The following is a 19,646-nucleotide window of genomic DNA, read 5'->3' as shown; positions in this document are numbered from 1 at the left end:
AATATAATCAATTTTTGTTAACTATTGGTTAAAAAAATTTCAAAAATTATAATAATGATTTACCAAATGTTATATTTAGAATGTATTCTTGCTTTAAATATCAATAGGAAATAAGTTTTATCAGCAAAAAGAGGAAACATGAATGCTTATTTTTTTGTGATGCAAAGGGGCTCTTTTTATTTCTACACTGAACCCTGACCACCCACCCGAGATGGTTTTCACAATCATGACTGGAGCAGGAGGAAGCATCTGTAGCCTTGGGCCTGGTCCTCCTCAGGTGACCAGCAGTGGGCAACAAGCAATGAAGGACTGTGGAAGGACTATGGACATCCTGTGGTGTGGGTCTGGCTCACTGAGCAAAGCAATTGGGATTGTCAGAACCATTCTGAAGCACTTCCCTCAACCTAAAAAGGTAGTTTATGATAATAAAATGGTCTAGGATAGTCAGGTTATTTATCTTCAAATCTTGGTTTTAATTTTATGACAACATCTTTAAAGGAAGATGCTGTTAAATTTCTGTCTGATCAATATGTTCTGCATCAAACTGTACAATTGCACACACCCTTGCCTTGTAAGTATGTTATTGCCATGACATAGTCTACTACCTTAACATTCTAAGGAAATGGGAGATCTTCTACAACTAACATGAAAAAGAAACATTTGACAGGATGCTTGCGTGTTACTGCAGAAATGTGGACTCTGGTTATACTTGCAATTAATGTATACGGCCCCCCAATCAGCCTGCTCCCCCAGGGGCAGTGTGTGGTTCACATCTCAGAGGCAGAGGCCCAGAGCCAGAGAGCAACTCTTTAATCACAGACACAAAGGTCTAGCCCATCAATGATCAAGAACATCAGTATGTTTCTGGAAAATTTACAGGTTAAATCAGATGACACAACAGTGTTCCTAGCTCTCTAACCCTGCCAAACGACGCTGGCTGATGAGTACAGTTGTGTATGACTTTGCAGAATGGGAAAGTACCCCACCCTCGCCATTCCCCTGTCCTTAAAATGACAGGCAAACCTCCCAACACATCTACGTAAGATACAGAGAATTAAAGCCATGCACTATAGAAAAGCCTAGAATTCAATGCACATTACTTGCGTGCAAAAAGGATTAAGAACGGAAAGGCCTTGTTTCATCAGGAGGCCGATTTCACGCCTAACAGATCTCCTGAGTCAAAAATTAATGTCAGATCAGCGTGAGCAAGTCCACACAGTCCATAACATAGCAAGAAGAGCTTTAAAATGGCTCTTCTCCCCCTGCTCCTTCACTTGTGAATAGGTATGCATAAAGGTGCAAGCATTTCAATTTAAGTAAAAGATGTATTTCTGGAAAATTTCATACAAATCGATTTCATGGCAGCAACAGTTTAAAAGTTTTAAATGCAAGGGGTAAAGAGATTATCTCTTATGGGAAAACTATGTTTAATGCTTTTTTGTTCTCCCTAAATCAATTTCCATTCCAGAAGCATGCACATTAAACCAGGGCACCCCCTTTCCCAGTCCTCTATTTCCATAAAGCTGTAAAGCAGGGGTTTTGGAGTATAGGGTGGGTTTCTCTCCCAGGACTGCCAGCCCCACCAGTTACTGCTTCTTTCGTAAACTGAGAGGGCGTACAACAGCACTAGCCTTGGCAGAGGGGTGTGTGTGTGTGTGTGTGTGTGTGTGTAAGAGAGATTGATTGATTGATTGATTGATTGATTAGTGGTCAGAGTTTTTACAGATGTTGAAAGAGGGCAGTAGTAGACCATGAATTGGCACTTGGTCTCCCAAGCACTCAGCTCTGCCCCTGGAGCAGGGACTCAGGCATGGGTAATATTTAAACAATTAGGGAGGCATTAAACAAGAAAACCCCACTTATGAACACTGAACTTTGAATTCTGTTAATTTTCACGTGTCATAAAACAATATTCTTCTGTTAATTTCTTTAAGTATTTAATATGTCAAAACCACTTGGGAGTCAACCATGGGCTGTAGTTTGCTAGTCCTGCATTAGACCTTCAGATGCAGACAAGACACACCGCTAGTTCTTCTGATAGACACGGGGCTACATGTCAGCCGAACACACATACTGACAGGGAGAAATAAATGGGATTTTGAAGTGGTGGGTCTATAAGAGATTCACAGTGAGCACAGGGTAGGAGGTACCAACTAACACCTTAAGATACCAAATAATACCTTAATCCAACTTTAGACTCAACTGGGGACATGAGGTGTCCCCCTTTCCCCAATGAAGGACAGATATGAAAAATGAAAGTCCTATATGATCCCCTTCATCTGAGTTAATCTTCTACAAACAGACATCACTTAGATTCGGCAAACTTAAATAATATTAAAACTTATTTCCTTTATGATGGTCTGGGAGGATCTTAATCCAAGCATTTAAGTAAATCTTCCAGGTTTCACGGTTCCTTCTGAGTCTCCCACCCACATGACTGTTCCTAAACTCTATCAATGCACTGTCTTTCTCAAAGTCTATGCAGTTATCACTCAAGTTTTACAGAATTTCAGTGCAAAGAATTTTACACAAAATAAACTCTCTGCGGAAGGATATGCAGAAACACAGTAAAGTTCTAAATTTGTTTTTAAAGCCAAGACACAATGAAGGAAGAAAGGCAGAAAAATCTCACCCAAATCACACAGGCACTGTTCTGCAATAATGTTATCCACAATCACACATGGAGTAAAAATTTAAGTGGAAAACCCAAATCATAATAGCCTTATTTGCCTATACAGTAAGCAGGCCAACATTCTTTTTAGTTAGGATTTTCATCTAAAACCCAATCTAAAAAAATAAAAATGCTAAATGAGTAAAACCTGGCTTTCCTTAACACTGCAAAGCCCTGTGCTGGCTTGCAGAGCAATACTCATGCAAAAGGCTGTCCAAACACCCACACCCGCTGCTTGCTCTGCCTGCCTGGCACAGGCTCTGATATCCCTAGACTTGGTGATGCCCTCAGGGTGGGAGAAGTCAGAAAGGAGAGGGTGGACGACTGGCCCAAAACCACATGGGCAGAAATCCACAGAAGAAACTGGTTAAGCCCAGGATGAGAAGGCAGGGCAACCGTGCCATTACTGCAGTTAAAATACAGACCAAGGCAAGGCATGCAGACATACTTACTGACTTACAAGAAAAAGACCGAAGTTGCAAAACCACCGTGCTAGGAAAGCCTGCACTCTGTACCACAGCCAACGACGCTGTCAGAGGCAGTGATGGCTGCCTCCGTGCATCTCATCCCGTCCAGAACTGAGTGCGCAGGCTGCCAGGATAAATCTGAAACCTAAAGCCATGCTAAAAACTTTTATTGGGTTTGGATAGTTTGAAATCGCAAAGCGTCAACTACAGAGAAAGATAATGCCTTTATTTAAACTCTGCTTGTAGCAAAGACTTCTGGTGACCTTAAAAATTCAACAGTCCCTTGGATGAGTAAGGTAGGCTTTGCACCAGCCCTTTTGAAAGCTGTCTCAGCTATTAAGAACAAGAAAAGTTGCCTTAACTTTTAAGAATAGTTTTTATGTACAGACACCTGGCCCCTTTCAGGTTTATCATGGTGTGAAAGCAATACACATTCGGTAGAAACTGTACTTCTGACCTTCTTCCATGCTAGCACTATGGTGGCCCGATCCCCTCTGATGAGCTGGGCAGGGGAAGCGAGCCACAGCTCCCAGCTGGCCCCCCGATCACAAGGGAAACCACAGGTGCTCTGCTGCGTGCCCTGTTCCCAGGCTGTGATGCTGGATGCGGCAGGAGTATGAAACACATTTCTGACACTTTCAACCTACCATGGACTTAATGCGAAGCAACCCCATCATAACTCAAAAAGCATTGCTATTATAAAAATAGACAGATGGTTCCATTGCTGGAAATGGAATAATTCAAACACAATATCTGCAGAAAGTGCAAAGAAATCCAATCCAGGCAGAAGCCACAGGGGACTGGATTCTTAAAAAGGAACCACACCGGCTCTGCGGTATGGCGCTGGCAGGTGTAGTCCTACCAGCCTCAGGAACAGGAGGACAGAGCTGGGAGTTGGGAGCTGACAGTGGCTAGAAAGTTAGAGGAGATCAAAGACAGGATGCATTACAGAGAAGTGAGCCCCCAAACCAACACACCAACACCTTCGAATCCTGGGCACACTGCTGAATGACACTAGGCCGGTAGAACACAACAGCTGGTGTGCTGGGCCCCTAAGCCTGCTCTCAGCTCGCTGACTCACCAAGTGGACCCAGAGGACCTGGCACACAGTCCCATTCATGGTCATGACTTACCACAGTAGAAGGAAACTCAAAAATCAGCAAAGAGAAAAGGTACCTGGGTTGACAACTGGGGGACAACGTACAAGCCCAAGAGTCCTCTTCTAGGACCGTCACACAGGACAGACACATTTCATTCCTCCACTAGCAAGCTGAGACCACACATGTGAAATGCTGTCACTAAGGAAACCCGCCAGACCAGTGCCAGGGCTTTTACGGAGGGTGATTGCACCAGCACCCACTGCCCAGTAGGTACCGAAGTTCCAGGAGCTCAGAGAGAAAGCAGGTGTGCAGCATAAACCAGACCAACGAACAGCACAGATAGACTTCAAAACAGACAACAGACCAGTAAACAATGATGACAACAAAAAACCCCAAAGCTGGGGAAAGTACAAACCAGAGGGTGGGGAAGAGAAGACAGAAGGCCGCAACAGCAGAGGCCAGAAGACCCGGGCGCATGTACAATGCCAGCTCAGAACTGCATCTGGAAGTCAAATGCTTCCCTCCATTTCCCTTTGTCTAATCCAGTGAACTTCTATTCTCCTCCACCCCATTGTGAGTTAGCTTCAGAGAGAACATTCAACCTTTGTTTTTGGGGACTGGCTTATTTTACTTAGCGTGATAGTCTCCAGACCCATCTATTTACCAGAGAATGTCATAAAGTCATTCTTCTTTATGGCCAAGTAATATTCCATTGTGTATATACACATCTCTTTATCCATTCATCTGCTGAAGGGCAGATAAGTTGGTTCCATAGCTTAGCTATTGTGAATGGAGCTGCCATAAACATTGATGGGGTTGTGTCACTGTAGTATGCTGATTTTAACTCCTTGGACCCATACAGAGGAGTGGGATAGCTGGTTCATATGGTGGTTCCATTCCTAGTTTTTTGAGGAATCCATACTGCTTTCCAGAGTGGTTGCACTAATTTGCAGACCCACCAACAATGTATGAATGTACACTTTTCTCCGCATCCTCACCAACATTTACTGATACTTGTATTCTCGATAATTGCCATTTTAGTTGGAATAAGGTGAGATATCAGTATAGTTTTAATTTATATTTCTTTAATTTCTAGAGATGTAAAATACCCAGTTTAAACATATATAAATATTACCTATTAATTTAATATTTAAACATTATATATATTCACATATATAATATATATATATCATGCAAAGGAACAGGAATAAGTGACTCAGACATATAAAGCAAACAAAAACAAATCCCCACAACCACTTGTGAGAGGGAAAGATGTGAGATATAAGAAGATGTCAAATAAGCCAAAACAAATATGTTCAAAGAGCTAACGGACATCATGCCTAAAGAAGGAAGATAGGAAGACACTGCCACCTTAAAGAAAGAACATCAATAAACAGAATATGTAAAATAATAAACAAACTGGGAAATCTGGAGTTGAAATGTACGACTGAAAAGAAAAGCTCATCACAGCTTCTCTGCAGCAGAACCACGAGTTCGCACAATAATCAGTGACCTTGAAAAAAGACTGAGACTACACAGTATGAAGAGAAGAGACTGGGATGAAGAAAATGAAGAGTGTCTTAAGGAAACAACATATTGAGGCACACCAATACATGTGTAACGGGAAGGAAGGTGAGAAAGGAGCAAAAAAGAAAATTTGGGAAAATAATGGCTAAAACTCCCCAAATTTAATTTAAAACAACATATGCATCCAGGAAACACTACCAATTACAAGTAGGATAAATAAAAAGAGATCTATAAATAGGCTCATCATACTTAAAATACTCAAAGGCAAAGAGAACACTTGGAAGCAGCCAGAGCAAGACAATTCCTCAGGAAGAGAATTTCAAGAAGATGCACAGCTGACTTCTCATCAGAGATAATGGGAGCAGAAAACAGTGGGAACCACAGTCGAGTGATAAAATTCATTCAAACACGTCAGTCTTATATAGCCAGTGAATGTCTTTCAAAACTGCAAACAGAAAAGGCTCCATCCTGTGTGCTTCCAACTTCATGCAAGTCTGGAAGAAGCAAAGATCAGTGATCTCCAGGGGTTGGTAGAGGAGGAATGAATAGGCAAAGGAGGGGCAAAAGATGTGGATACACAACGGTGGATCCATGTTGTTACATGCTTGTCAACCCACGGAACGAATATCACCAAGAGAAAACTCCAAGGCAAACTACGGATTTGGAGTGATATCAATGCGTCACTATAGACTGTTGTGCCACTTGGTTGCAAGATGCTGATAATGGGGAAACCGTGTGTGTGCGTGTGTGTGTGTACACCCAAAAGGCATGTGATTTCTGTTCTTTCTGCTCAGTTTTGCTATGAACCTCAAAATGTTCTAAAATATCAAGTCTAGCCTCTTTACCAAATGAAAATTAAATGAAGTCACTTCCAAATAAACAAAACAGGTTTTGTTGCTAGCGGACCAGCTTTACAAAAAATAAGTTCTTCAGGCTGGAAGCAGGTAACGTGATGGAAATTTAAATCCACATGAAAAAAACAAAGAACCTGTCTAAGTAATTATATAATTCTAAAAGACAATAAAGATGTATGTTTTTAAAATTTTAAAAGTAACTGCATAAACAATATGTATATAGTTGTACTGCTGGATCTTCGAAGATAGCGATGTAATATACGGCACTTAAAAGCATAAGTGAACCCAATAACAGCAACACAGTATATGAAGCCCACACTGAACAAAAGTGAAGGGAAAAAACAACAACTGATAATACCTGGGAAAAATCAACCCCAATGTCCTATAAGGGACAGAATAAATAGAAGATTAAGAAGGAGACATAATCTGGCTGGAGGTGTAGCTTAGTGGTAGCTCACTTGCCTAGCACGCGTGGGGCCCTGGGCTCCATCCCCAGTACTGCAAACAAAACAAAAACAAGTGTGCGCGCACACACAGACACACAAAGAAAACAAGACCTGAACAGCACAATACACACCTAGATCTACACGACACCTATGAAGACCTCCACCCAACAGCTGCAGAAGACATGTCCTTCTTAAGCGCACATGGGGCATTCCCCATGTTGCACAAAGTATTATCACCAATAAAATCAAAATAACAGAACTTTGGAATATTTTGACAGAATGTGGAAATTAATATACTAAATTAGCAATGGGCCAAGGGTGTGGGAGGAAATCACAAGATCAACTAGAAAATACCTTGAGGTAAAAGAAAACAAAAGTGTATATAGGAAAACTTATGGGAAGGTGCAGAAATGAGGGAAGGGCAGGCCTACAGGTACCTGCTTTAAAAAGCAGGCAGATAGAAACCCAGTAACACATCAGCTGCCTAGGGTGGGTACGGGGGCCAGGCACACTAAACCCAGGCACACGGAAGGATGAAATAAACAGCAGAGCGAGGGTTCAAGAAATAAACGCTAGAAAGGCAACATTAAAAGCAATAAAACCTAAAGGTTCCTTGAAAAGATCAACAAAATTAGTGAACCTTTAGCTACGCTGATCAAGAAAGAACACTCTAAAATCAGGAATGTAAGGGAACCTTTACTACCAATCACACAGAAATAAAAAATTATAACACTACGAGCAAATTATTATACTACAGAGCAAATTCCAAAACACAAACTATTAGAAATGACCCAAGAAAATCTGAATAAACCTACAAGAAAGAAGGAAAAAAAAAAAAAAAAGCTGAATTAGCAATCAAAAAACTTACCACAAAGTAGGTAGAGAACTCAATGGCTTCACTGAAATTCTGCCTAATTTTTAAAAGAATTAACACCAATTCTTCAGAAAAGACTTTCAAAAATTAGGAGAACTCCTCAGTACTCATTTTATGAGGCCAATAATACATCTTGATGTCAAAACCAAAGACATTTCAAGAAAAGAAAACAACAGACCAATGTCTCTAAAATTGACACAAAAATTCTCAATAAAATAGTAACAAATTCAGCAGCATATAAAAATTACCATGACCACGGATTTATTCCAGAAAGGCAAAGTTGGTTTAATATTCCCATATCCATTAATGTAATATGCCACGTGGATATAATGAAAAGGGAGGGGAAATCAGGTTGTTTCTTTTCTTCTTCTTCTTTTTTTTTGGTACCAGGGATTGAACCCAAGGGCGCTTAACCACTGAGCCACATCCCAGTCCTTTTTTATATTTTATTTAGAGACAGCGTCATGCTGAGCTGCTTAGGACCTAGCTAAATTGCTGAGGTTGGCTTTGAACTTATGATCCTCCTGCCTCAGCCTCCTGAGCCACTGGGATTCCAGGCATGCACCATAGTACCTGCAAGGTTACTTCAATAGATACAGGAAATACTTGAGAAAATTCAATACCTTTTCTTGAGTAAACGAACAAACCAAAAACATAAGACATTCAATATACTAAGAACATGGGAACTTCCTCAACCTGATATAGGAGATCTAGAAGAAACAAATACATCCCACTCAAAAGCAAAATATTAAGTTTTTCTCCCTAACATCAAAAATAGGACACTATTTTTGTACACTATTTTTGTATACTTGAACACTTCTGTGCAAGTGTGCCAGAGGCTGAGCTGGGTGCTTAAGTAAGATAAATAAAAAAGTAAAAAAGGTATGCAGACACTGGAAAGAAGTAAAATAATCCCCATCTTCGGCCCATTAAAAACCATTAGAACTCACAAGTTCAGCAAGATTTCAGGATACAAGATCATTATCTAAAAATCAGTTGTGTTTCTATATGTATATCAGTGATAAAATCAAAAAAGCAATTTCGTTTATAATAGCATTGAAAAGAAACATACTTTTAGAAATAATTCTAACAAGGGCTCTAAGACATACACTGAAACCTACAAAACAATATTCAAAGAAATGTCTAATTAAGTGAAAATACACACCACGATGTTCAGAGATCAGAAGACTTAAGTGTTAATACTGTAATACAGCTCAAACTGGTAAGAAGATTCACTCGACCCCTGTTAAAATTCCAGTTGTTTTCTTTATAGAAAATAGTGTGTTAATCCTAAAATTTGTATAAAATTGAAGGTCCCAAAAGAGCAAAAACAGTCTTCAAAAAAGACAAAGCTGGAAGACTCACACTTCCTGATTTCAAAACAGCACAAAGCCACACCAAGTCAAGACAGTGTGGAACTGGCACACAGTCACAGAGACAAGGGGAATGGAAAAGCGTCCAGAATAAGCCTCACATGTAGGCCAAGGATTTGACAGGGCACCACGACCATATGAACAGGGCCGGGGCAAAAGAGGCAGCTGGGCCTTCACCTCACACTTTGTACAAAATTCAACTCCAAAGGATCAAAGGCCCACATAAGAGTCAAGCTATGGACTCCTAGACTTAGTAAGTGTACACTGTGACCCTGGATGAGGCAAGGGTTTCATAGATGAGACAAAAGTGATGGCAGCAAGAGAAAAAATAACAAAATGGACATTAAAATTAAGAACTTCTGTGCTTCAAAGAAAACCACCAAAAAAGTGTGAAGATAAGTCACAAAATGGGAGAAACTACTTTTTCCAAAAGGGTCTTGAATCAAAAATATATAAAGTCGTGTAACTCCATTTTAAAAAATATAACCCATTTTAACAATGGCAGAGGATCTAAATGAATATTTCTTGTGCTTACAAATAACCTGCAAGCATATGAAAAGATGCTCGGCACCATTAGCTACCTCAGAAATGTGTCTTCCAACTCCAATGAGCAGCACTCACACCCACCAGGGCAGCTACAGGGAAAAGGTAATGGGTGTTGGCAAGGACGCGGAGCAACAGGATCCCTCGTGCACTGCGTGGGGAGAGCTGAGTGGCTCCCACGTCCTGGGAGACAGGCTGGGTGCTCCTTCAACAAGTAATTGCACAGTTACCATACGACCCAGCAGTTCTACTCCTAGGTGTCTTACCTGAGAGGACTTGTCCCCAACAAACCTTGCCCAACAAATGTTTAGAGCAGCATAATTCATAACGCTCAAAAGATGGAAAACACTCAAACATCCTCTGGTGAATGAACATGATGTGCCTATACAATGGAATACTATTCAGCCATGTTATAACACGAATGAGCCATAAAAAGGAGTGTGCTAAGTTAAGCCAGTCACAAAAAGCTAACTGTTGTATAATTGCATTTACAAGAAAATGCTTAGGGCTGGGGATGTAGCTCAGTGGTAGCACACAGGCTGAGCACACACAAAACCCTGGGTTCCTCCAGCATACTTTAAAAAAAAAAAAAAAGGAAGAAAAGAGTTAAACGTCTATAACAGGCAATTTTATATAGACAAACAGATTAGTGGTTGCTTAGGACTTGGGAGGAGGTGGTGGGATGAATAGAAGGATGATTGCTAGTGGATATGGGCTTTTTTTGAGGTGATAAAAATGTGCTAAAACTGACTTTGGAGAGGGACATAAAACCCTATACCAACAGTCATTGAGCTGTACAATTTAAATGGGTGGATTGCTTGGTATATGAATTAATCTTTTAAAAAAGCTATTTGTACAAAGACAAAAATAAAGACATTTTCAGATGAACGAAAGCTCAAAGAATTTTTTGCAGTGGACCTATCTGAAGAACCACAAAGGATCTGAGATTTTTATTATCTAGTGGGTAGGTTTCTGATATTTTCACACATGGCGGCTGAAGACTCCTCATCGGAGCACAGCATTAGCCATTGTCAGCTCATCGGCACTTACTTGAACTAGCATTTGAGTCCCAGTTCCTATAGTGCAATACTAAAAGGGCCAGGTAACAACTGCCTGCACCACGGGCAGCATTCCCAGAGAGGAGCCCTGAGCTCTGGAACCAACGTCTCTAAACAGGCAGCCGGCATGCCTGTTCCATCTCTACCACACAAAGTTGTAAGCAAACCCACCCTAAAGCTTGAAGGGAGACACACTTCTGTCTCCAAGGCTGTTTGCTCCACCAACACTACTGAAAATGACAGTCTAGAGTAAATGCAGTTTTTTGTTTTTTGTTTTTTCCCCTCCAAAGACACAGAAATGCAAGACCTCCCTGGAGAACTGTCTCTTAAGGATACCCTTGTTTTTACACTGTCTTGGCTTCAGGCAAATTTCCCTCTGAGCACCCACTCCATCAGTCGATCTGATCAATCTGACCAACAGAGCTGGAACCAGATCTGCTCATGGTGTTTCACGACATTTAATTAAAGCTATCACAAAAGAACTCCGAGCCTCGGGATGAGCCAACCACACCGCTGACCTTAACCACACCTGCCGGTGTACTGGACCTAGCCCATTTAACAAAGGCAGAAATAAAGGCATTTTCAGATGAACAAGAGCTAAAGGAATTCTTTTGCACTGGACCTACCTGAAGAACCATGAAGAATCTGAGATTTTGACATTTTCATGGATGGTGGCAGAAGATTCCTCATCACAGAAAAACCTTCACCTTAGCAGTTGTGAGCATACCAGCACTTACTTGCACTAGTATATCAGGGGTCAGACATTAAACATCAGGGTTAACCTTAGAAAGTCAGGTGGTTCTCTCAATGTCTGAGCTGACATTTGCTGTTGGCTGGGGCCATTAACACAGGTATGGCAGGACACATCAGCAACTGCATGAACTTTGTTTAGGCCCAAAGGAGAAAATATGGAATATTTCTATCATCCATAAAACCCTGGTCAGTGAGTTAAGGCTGTCCAGGTACCTTCTAGGGCCAAGGTATTTCCAGGACAAATTTCCTACCACCTTGTCTATGGCTCTCACTGCTGGCAGCAGGCTGTGTACAATGAATCTATTATGCCTCTGAAGAGTCAGCCCCAATACTCAGGTGTAGCCTCATTTTGGAAAAATCTTCACAGTCTTATGATAGCTACATGATCTTTTGATGGTTTCTCCTTCAACTTGAGGGTCTTTATGTCCATTCCTAAGGTGCAAATTACCAGGTTTCGGGGAGGGAGACAAATTGATATCTGGCCACCACAAGAAATACAGTCCCAATGGTACACACTAGTCCTAAAAGGGCCGTTTATAATTACTGGGGCCCTAGATTGACAGCATCTCCAATGTAGGTTTTGGCTGATTACAAAATTATCAAGTATCATCCTTGTTTTTGGAGGGCCTATTAGAGCAGTCAGTTCCACCTGTCCTGTTGTCCACCTGACCAAACAGGTGGCAGGTAATTATGCATGCCATGAAGTAACTGAAGGATGGCCACACGAGGGGGTGGGGCAGACATGCAGAGGTGTTCTGTGTGACAGGTGCAGGAGCTGGAGCCACCTCTGCTGCCTGTGTTGGTCTTCTCAGTATGGGTCAGAGGAATGCTCTGAATCCAAGAGCAGCTTGTTTCCTGTTGGTCTCATCAAAGAACAGGCCCCTTACCTGAGTCATCCATATGAATGACCCCGAACAGTCCAGCAGCCTGTTTGGTTTTCCAAGTGGCAGACCACAAGACAGTAAACTACCCAAGAGTCACACCTAACGAGGAGAGCTGCGAGGTCCACCTTACACCTGCCTGATGAGCAGAGCAGCCACACTGGGTTCTGAAGAGCTGCCGAGAGGATGAATAGCAGCAGTTTTCTGCTTAGCAGACCCATCAGCAAACCACGCCCAGACATTTCAGGGGAACCCTGTGAATGGAGGCCCCAGTGGACCAAGGGTGCAAGAGAGAGGCTAAAGACTCTTCAGCCCCAGGACAGCCCCAGGACAGCTGCCCATTTTTTGGAATAAAGTTGAGAAGCTACTAGGGCCATGCAATCTAGTTCAATATGACATTTCCACTTAGCAAACTGAAGCTTGCTGTGCCCTTCCCCATCTGAGTCATTAATTCCGAACTGACCACTCCAAAGTGGGAATGGCAGGCTCGAGAGTCACAAGACCTCATGGGACTGCATTTGGTTTCTACAAGAGCCCAGTATACTCAGCTAATAATAGCTAGCTTCTTTCCCAAAGGGGTATGTCTACAGCCAAGTCAGCCACTGAGTGCTAGGTGGCTTCACACAACCTGTCAGACTGACCCCCAGCAAAGGTTGCTGATGTTCAACTTGGTCAACACGAAGGGACAAGCAGAATGCCCCAGCGAGGAACACATTGTCTCCAATACCCAGAGTCCAATTAGGGTACAGACTCCTTTCCTACGCAGGGGCCAAACAGACAGCAGTAACTGTTTTGTCCTAAAGAGACCCCTGAGCATTGTGCTTCTGCACACACAGTCCTACAAACCTTCATGTGGCAAACAGGGCACTCCATTTTTCTGGTGTATATTGGCCACCTTTGCAGGTGGCGATACTCAGGGCATCTGAGACTAAGGCTTCTGATATGTTGTGTAAGCTTTTTGTTGCTGTGACCATAATACCTGACAAACAACTTGGAGGTATGAAAGTTTATTTTGGCTCATGATTTCAGAAGTTTCAGTCCATGGTCAACTAGCTCCATTGCTCTTGGCCTGAGAGGAGGCAGAACATCATGACAAAAGGCAGGATGGAAGAAAGCTGCTCAGCTTGTGGCAGCTGGGGAGCAGAAAGAGACAAAAGGGGCCAGGGACAGGCAATACTCTTCCATGGCATGCCCCCAGTGACTATTTCCTCCAACTAGGCCCCTACTCCGAAAAGTTCCACCAACTCTCCGTTACACTGACAAATTACTAATCCAGCAATGGATTCATCCACAGATGAGGTCGGAGTCCTCACAATCCAGTCACCCCACCCCTGACACTGATTCATTAGGAAACAAGCCTTCAACACATGAGTCTTTGGGGACACTTGGTATCTAAACCGCAACATGTGCCAAACATCAGGGAATCCTGCTCAGGTGAAAGCTCTGGGTACCAAAGGGCAGGGGCACGCCTCCAAATCCCGACCCCTGGTCACGGCACCTGGTGGAGGAGATCACGCACTCCTGAAGGCCCCAGTACACACCCGCTCTTCTCAGCTGAGAACCACCCAGCGCACTGATGAGAGAAGGAAACGCAAGCATGTAACACGTTGATTCCTAAACACCTAGGCGCACCATAAGGACAGGACACCCAGTTGATCCAGCAGGCCCCACCCACAAGGGCCACGTGTTACCCGGATGTAGCTGGGCTGAACCCAATGAGTAGGATTCAGATGCCACTTGTTCCCACAAGACCGAAAAGGCTAGTGACCCGGGTGGTGTTGTCCAACAGATAAGTATGTGTGAGCTCCTCCCAACCCCAAATTCCCTAGGTTCCCTGGAGAGGTGGGCAGGGGATGCCGCCTCTTAGGGACCTCACCTGACTCCCAGCATCACTTCCTAGTGCAGGGGGGTCGAGGCAGAGGTGGAAAGAGGGCCAGGGCAAAACAGCAGGGTGATGCCCTAGTGCTCAGCCCAACTCCACTCACTCCTCCAGGTTCTTCTCAGGGGACAAGGTCACTACGGTGCCACCTGTCTCAGCACTGGGGACTCCTTGCCTCAGCAGTCTCGGCCAGTTCTCCAGCAGGGGCCACAGAGCTCGCACATTTTGGCTGACTCAGGCCTGGAGGGCTTGGCAGCAACTGTTAAAGCTCAGGCCTTAATTACGGGCATCTGCTGCCCCACTGTCCTATGTCACCTTAGTTTTCAACATGTTTTGAGGGAAGGGCCAGGAGAATTTCGAGCAGTGGAGTTAGTCTCGCCTCGTGTGAGCTGGGTTCCTCACTGTCTGGAGGGGTCACCTTCATCGGCACTGGAAGGCCAACATGGACAGTAAGAGCCTGGACACCTGTCGATGCCTCTAGTTGATGCCCTGTCACTGCTTTCCTGCAGGTGTCCCTCTGTGTCAGGTAACCTCCCTGACAGCAGCCAGGATTCGCCACAAAAAAATGCTGATCCTTTTGTTGTCATCTCCCAGGGGCCTGAGGTTGGCAGGATGGACGGGGCTAGAGGAGCCCAGCATGAGGCAGTCCAGCTGTTACCATCTGCCCTGACCAGTCCCTCCGCCCCTCCTCTCTCAAGAGAGCTCCACGTCCTAACAACTTGCCTGCCTTCTGCCCCTTGTGGTTGGGAATTCCCTCCCTTTAACTGTCTGAAAAGGGCCAGAAACCATCTGCCCACTAGAGGGGCCAGGATGCCTGCCTGGAAAGGCTGGCTGGGACCAGGGAACTGGTTTGCATCTGTTTAAAAACCTGTTTCCTGGCAGCCAGACCCAGTCATCTCCCCAGTCTCTCCTCATCAGCAGGCGATGAAATGGAGGATCAAATTGCTAGGTTGACAGGTGGGTCAACATGTCAGAACACTGACCCCATGGATTTTCCTAAAGTTTCATCAACCAATCCAAGAAGATCCCACCCTCCTATCTGAGGAAACCAAGTCCTCTGTCAGCTTCCCATCCTCATAACCCAAACTGTCGAAGCTGACAGGACTGATTTCAACTCACCCACAAACTGGTTAGTGAGCCAGCCACTGATCTATGGGTGCTGGAAGAAGACGAGAGACTCTGGAGCCACAGACAGAAGAGGCGAGTGCAGCAGCCAGACTGCCAGTGCTCTCTTATTCCAGCTTGTTAAGCCTCAAGGGCCCCAGGGTGTCTGACACAAAGAGGGCCACGTGACCCCTCTGCACACCATGGGCTGTGTTACGCAGAGGACCTTTGAGCTCAGAAAGCTAGATCTTTAAGGATGGATGGTAAGCATGCCTGCCCCAACTACTGTTAGAAGAAAGAGTTCCAACCTTTTCAAACAGTGACTTGGAATAGTCACACAGACAGAATCTTTTCTAAAACACTCTGAAAAGATAGCATTATGAGAACATGGAGTCTCCCAAAAGCTCACGTGACAATGCAGGACTGTGCAGAGGAGAACGATTAGCTCACAGAGCTGTGACCTCATTGGTGGGTTACTTCATCTGACTGATGAATCCTGAAGGACCACTGGGTGTGCCTAGAGGAGGGAGGTGACTAGAGCATGGCCTGCTCTAAGTCTGGCCCTGGCCCCTTCTCCCCCACCTCTTCTGCCTCTTACTGCCACGAGCTGAGCAGCCTTCCTGGACACGGCTCTCCACCATCACGTTCTGCCTCAGTTCAGGCCCAGAGCAATGGAGTCGACCAACCATGGACTGAACCTCTGAAGCCGTGAGACCAAAGAAACTTTTCCTCCTCTAAATTGTTCTTACTTGGTATCTTGGTAACACTAACAAAAAGCTGACTAACACAATCTAGAAGAATAGCAGCTAGTGCTCTGCTAGCAAAATGTGCAGAAATGCCAGAGACTTGTGGAAAACTCTCTCCTAGCAATATTCATTATTTAAAATGCTGAAGAATATGATTCGGGTTGAAGCACAATGATTACCAAGTGGAACCTAAGATCTACAAGAACCGAAAACAATAAATAATCGAATAAACATAAGTGACTTATTTTTTACTCTCAATTTTGTAAGACAGTGTAATCTTTAACACAAAATTCAAAACACCGTATTGTGAGGTTTACCATTTCCAGATATAAAACACACAATAACACAAATAAGAAAAATCAATTGAATCATACTGTTAAAGTATGTGTTTTATATAAAGCAGTACAGTGATTTCATGCATTTCAACTGTAAACTATGAAGCGTGTGTTCCTAATGAGTTCTCATGTGATGCTGAGCCCGTGTGCTAGGTAGGACCATCATTCTACATCAGTCACTAAGAACTAACAAAAAGAAACCACAGTAATAGATGCCAAAAGTCATTAGACAAAGTGAAATGTGCAATCTCAACAATGTTATTCCCTTGAGAAAAGGAAAACAAAAGCCAGAAGGGACAACTAGAAAAAAAATAATTAAAATACCATACCTCAATCAAGCCCTGTCAGTAATGATATGTGGATGAACTAAGTCTTCCACTTAAAAGGTAAAAATGATCAACTGGATGAAAACAAACAGGACCCAAGCACATGACATCTACAAGTGATACAGCATGATACAAAGAAAGGATGGGTTAGAAGCAAAAGAGTGGCCAAAAATACATGTCTATGTCAATAGTAATTTCAAAGTTGATGTCTGAGGAAATGAGAAGATAGGCCACCGAACGGGAGGAAATATTTGCAAGGTATTATCTGACAACGGTCTGTTATCCCAAAGATACAAAGATCTCTTAAAACTCAACAATAAGAAAATGAACAACTCAATTTAAAAAGAGCAAAACTCAAGGCAAATAAACATGAAAAGATGCTCCACAGTATACACCATCAGGGAAATGCAGATTCAAACAAGACTGAGGTCTCCACCTAGAAGAAAGGCCGGGTCCACGACACCGGGCCCGGACGTGCGAGACGCAGGGAGGCAGAAGCCTCGCTCGCCGCCAGCACGCGCGCTGGGGCGGCCGCCACCGAAGACTGTCGGGCCGTTCTCACGAGGCCCAGCGCGCCCCTCGGTGCCGACCCCAATACAACCGACCACACAGGCCGTGTGGCAGCTTCCGTGGTACCAGCCACAAGACGGCCCGGGAGGCGGACAGCTGGGAAAGCTGCAGTACACCCAGACGGAGCACGGCCTCCGGATTAAAAGCAATGGGCTGCCGGCCCAAAATGGCAGGGACGAGCCTGTCGCCAAGTGAAAAGCCACTGAGAAGAGGCTGCACACGGGTTCTAACTACGCGACCCTCTGGGAGGGCAGGCGCGGAGACCGTCCCGCCCGCACTGTGATGACGGACACGTGTCATCGGAGGTGCGCTGGAGTCCTGAGGCTCGCAACCCCCAGGGTAAACTCCGACCGAGCCCGGGCTGGTGAGACGCGGTGCCCGCGGGCTCGTCGCCTGTGACCAAGGCTCCGCCTGGAGGGACGCCAGTGCGCGGGAGGCGTGGTGTGCGGGCAGGACGGTCGCGGGACACCGCTGCACCTTCCTCCCAATGCTGCCGTGAACGTAAAACTGCTCTTGGAAAAATAAAGTCCACTAAACCAAACAAGCGAAGGGAGATGGAAATATAATAACTATTCTTACATGTCAAGACAGATCATGAAATCAAACTTTGTTTTAAAAAAGCTGGTATTTATCAAAGTCAACTTTAAGAAAAGCAAGATGAGCAGCGATAAAGAATTGCTTTATAAGTGGACTGGTTTATCAAGACACTATGACAATCTTCAATATTTACTCACTTAGTAAAAGGCTTCAAAAATAGTGAAGGAAAACCATTCAGGAACAAAGTGTAATCCCCAAATTCAGCTGGAAATTTTAACATGGCTCTTTCATTGACTGAAAGATCAATAATCCATTAAAGACTTTAACAGTACTCTTACACCTTAACCTGGTGGTATTTACAATACTATAGTCAATGACTGTAGAACATATATTAAAATATACTTGAAACAGTCACAATGGTAGGCCACTTGTTCAGCCATTAAAATCAGTAAATCTCAGTAAAAATTTAAATGATCGACATGTTCCCTGACATTAGGGGAATTAAACACCAATAACAGTACCAGATCTAAAAATAGCCCGGATATAGGTAAATTTTTCTGAACAAACCAAGAGACAGGAAATAATTTTTTAAAAATTAGAAAACATTTTTAAAATCCAGCTAAAACAGTGCTTAGAGGGAAATGTTTGGCTTCAAATGCTCACGTAAGATAAAAGAAGTTTAAGCCAAAGTAGTAAAAATAAGGTTGGGGTTATGGCTCAGTGGTAGAGCGCTTGCCTAGTATGTGTGAGGCACTGGGTTTGATCCTCAGTACCAGATAAAAATAAGTATATAAAACGTATCATGTCCACCTATAACTAAAAAAGAAAAAATTTTAAAAAGTAAAAATAAAGAAATACCTAGGAAGAGAAATAAATTAGAACAGCAATTTAAAAAAAAAGTCAAAAGATGCTCCATTTAAATATTATTAAATGTATAAACCTCTAGTTAGAATGGTCAGGAAATATGAGAATATGCACATTACCAATATCGAAATGAAGAGAGAATAAATAACACTACAGACCCTACAGAAATTAAAATAACAAAATATTGAATGCCAATCCACCAATAATTTCATCAACTGAGACGACACAAACTCCTTAAGAAACAGAACTTACTAAAATGGACACCAACATGAAACCAAAATATAAAGCTATAAGCAGCTGATAAAAAGTTCTCAGAAACATTCTCCTTCCCTAAGTCCCAGATGGTTCAACTAGTGAATTCTATCAAACATTTAAGGAAGGAAAAAGAAAGAAAGAAACTGTATTATGAAAAAAGAGGAAAGCCTGCTTGGGGACATGGTTTGCCTAGTGTTCACAAGGCCCTAGGTTTAAGCCCAGCACTGCAACCAAAAAAGAAAGGTGAGTGTAAGAGAGAGAGAGTGTGTGTGTGTGTGTGTGTGTGTGTGTGTGTGTGTGTAAGCATGTGCACGCGCTAGCAGGTATCATTCATTTTGAGAGATGCAGGCCGCCTGCCTGTGGCCTCCAAGCCGCTGCCCCAGGCCCAGTCACCCAGCATTGTTTTGTGTCCCCTGGGAATCAGACAAGACCTGTGACTGTGCCGCTGGCCCTACTGCCCATGCAGGTTCCATGGAGATACAC

The 19,646-nt window shown here is 43.5% G+C and overlaps 1 protein-coding gene across 1 annotated transcript in view; it reads right to left on the bottom strand.

Moving 5' to 3' along the window:
• CDYL (chromodomain Y like) overlaps positions 1-19,646 on the bottom strand; it is a 182,802-nt gene that overhangs the window by 66,975 nt on the left and 96,181 nt on the right. The window lies entirely within an intron of this gene.

Source organism: Sciurus vulgaris, assembly GCF_902686455.1.
Source record: "Sciurus vulgaris genome assembly, chromosome: 7".
Classification (NCBI taxonomy): domain Eukaryota; kingdom Metazoa; phylum Chordata; class Mammalia; order Rodentia; family Sciuridae; genus Sciurus; species Sciurus vulgaris.
Note: the sequence above shows the minus strand (reverse complement) of the source record. Positions and strands in the feature narration are given on the sequence as shown.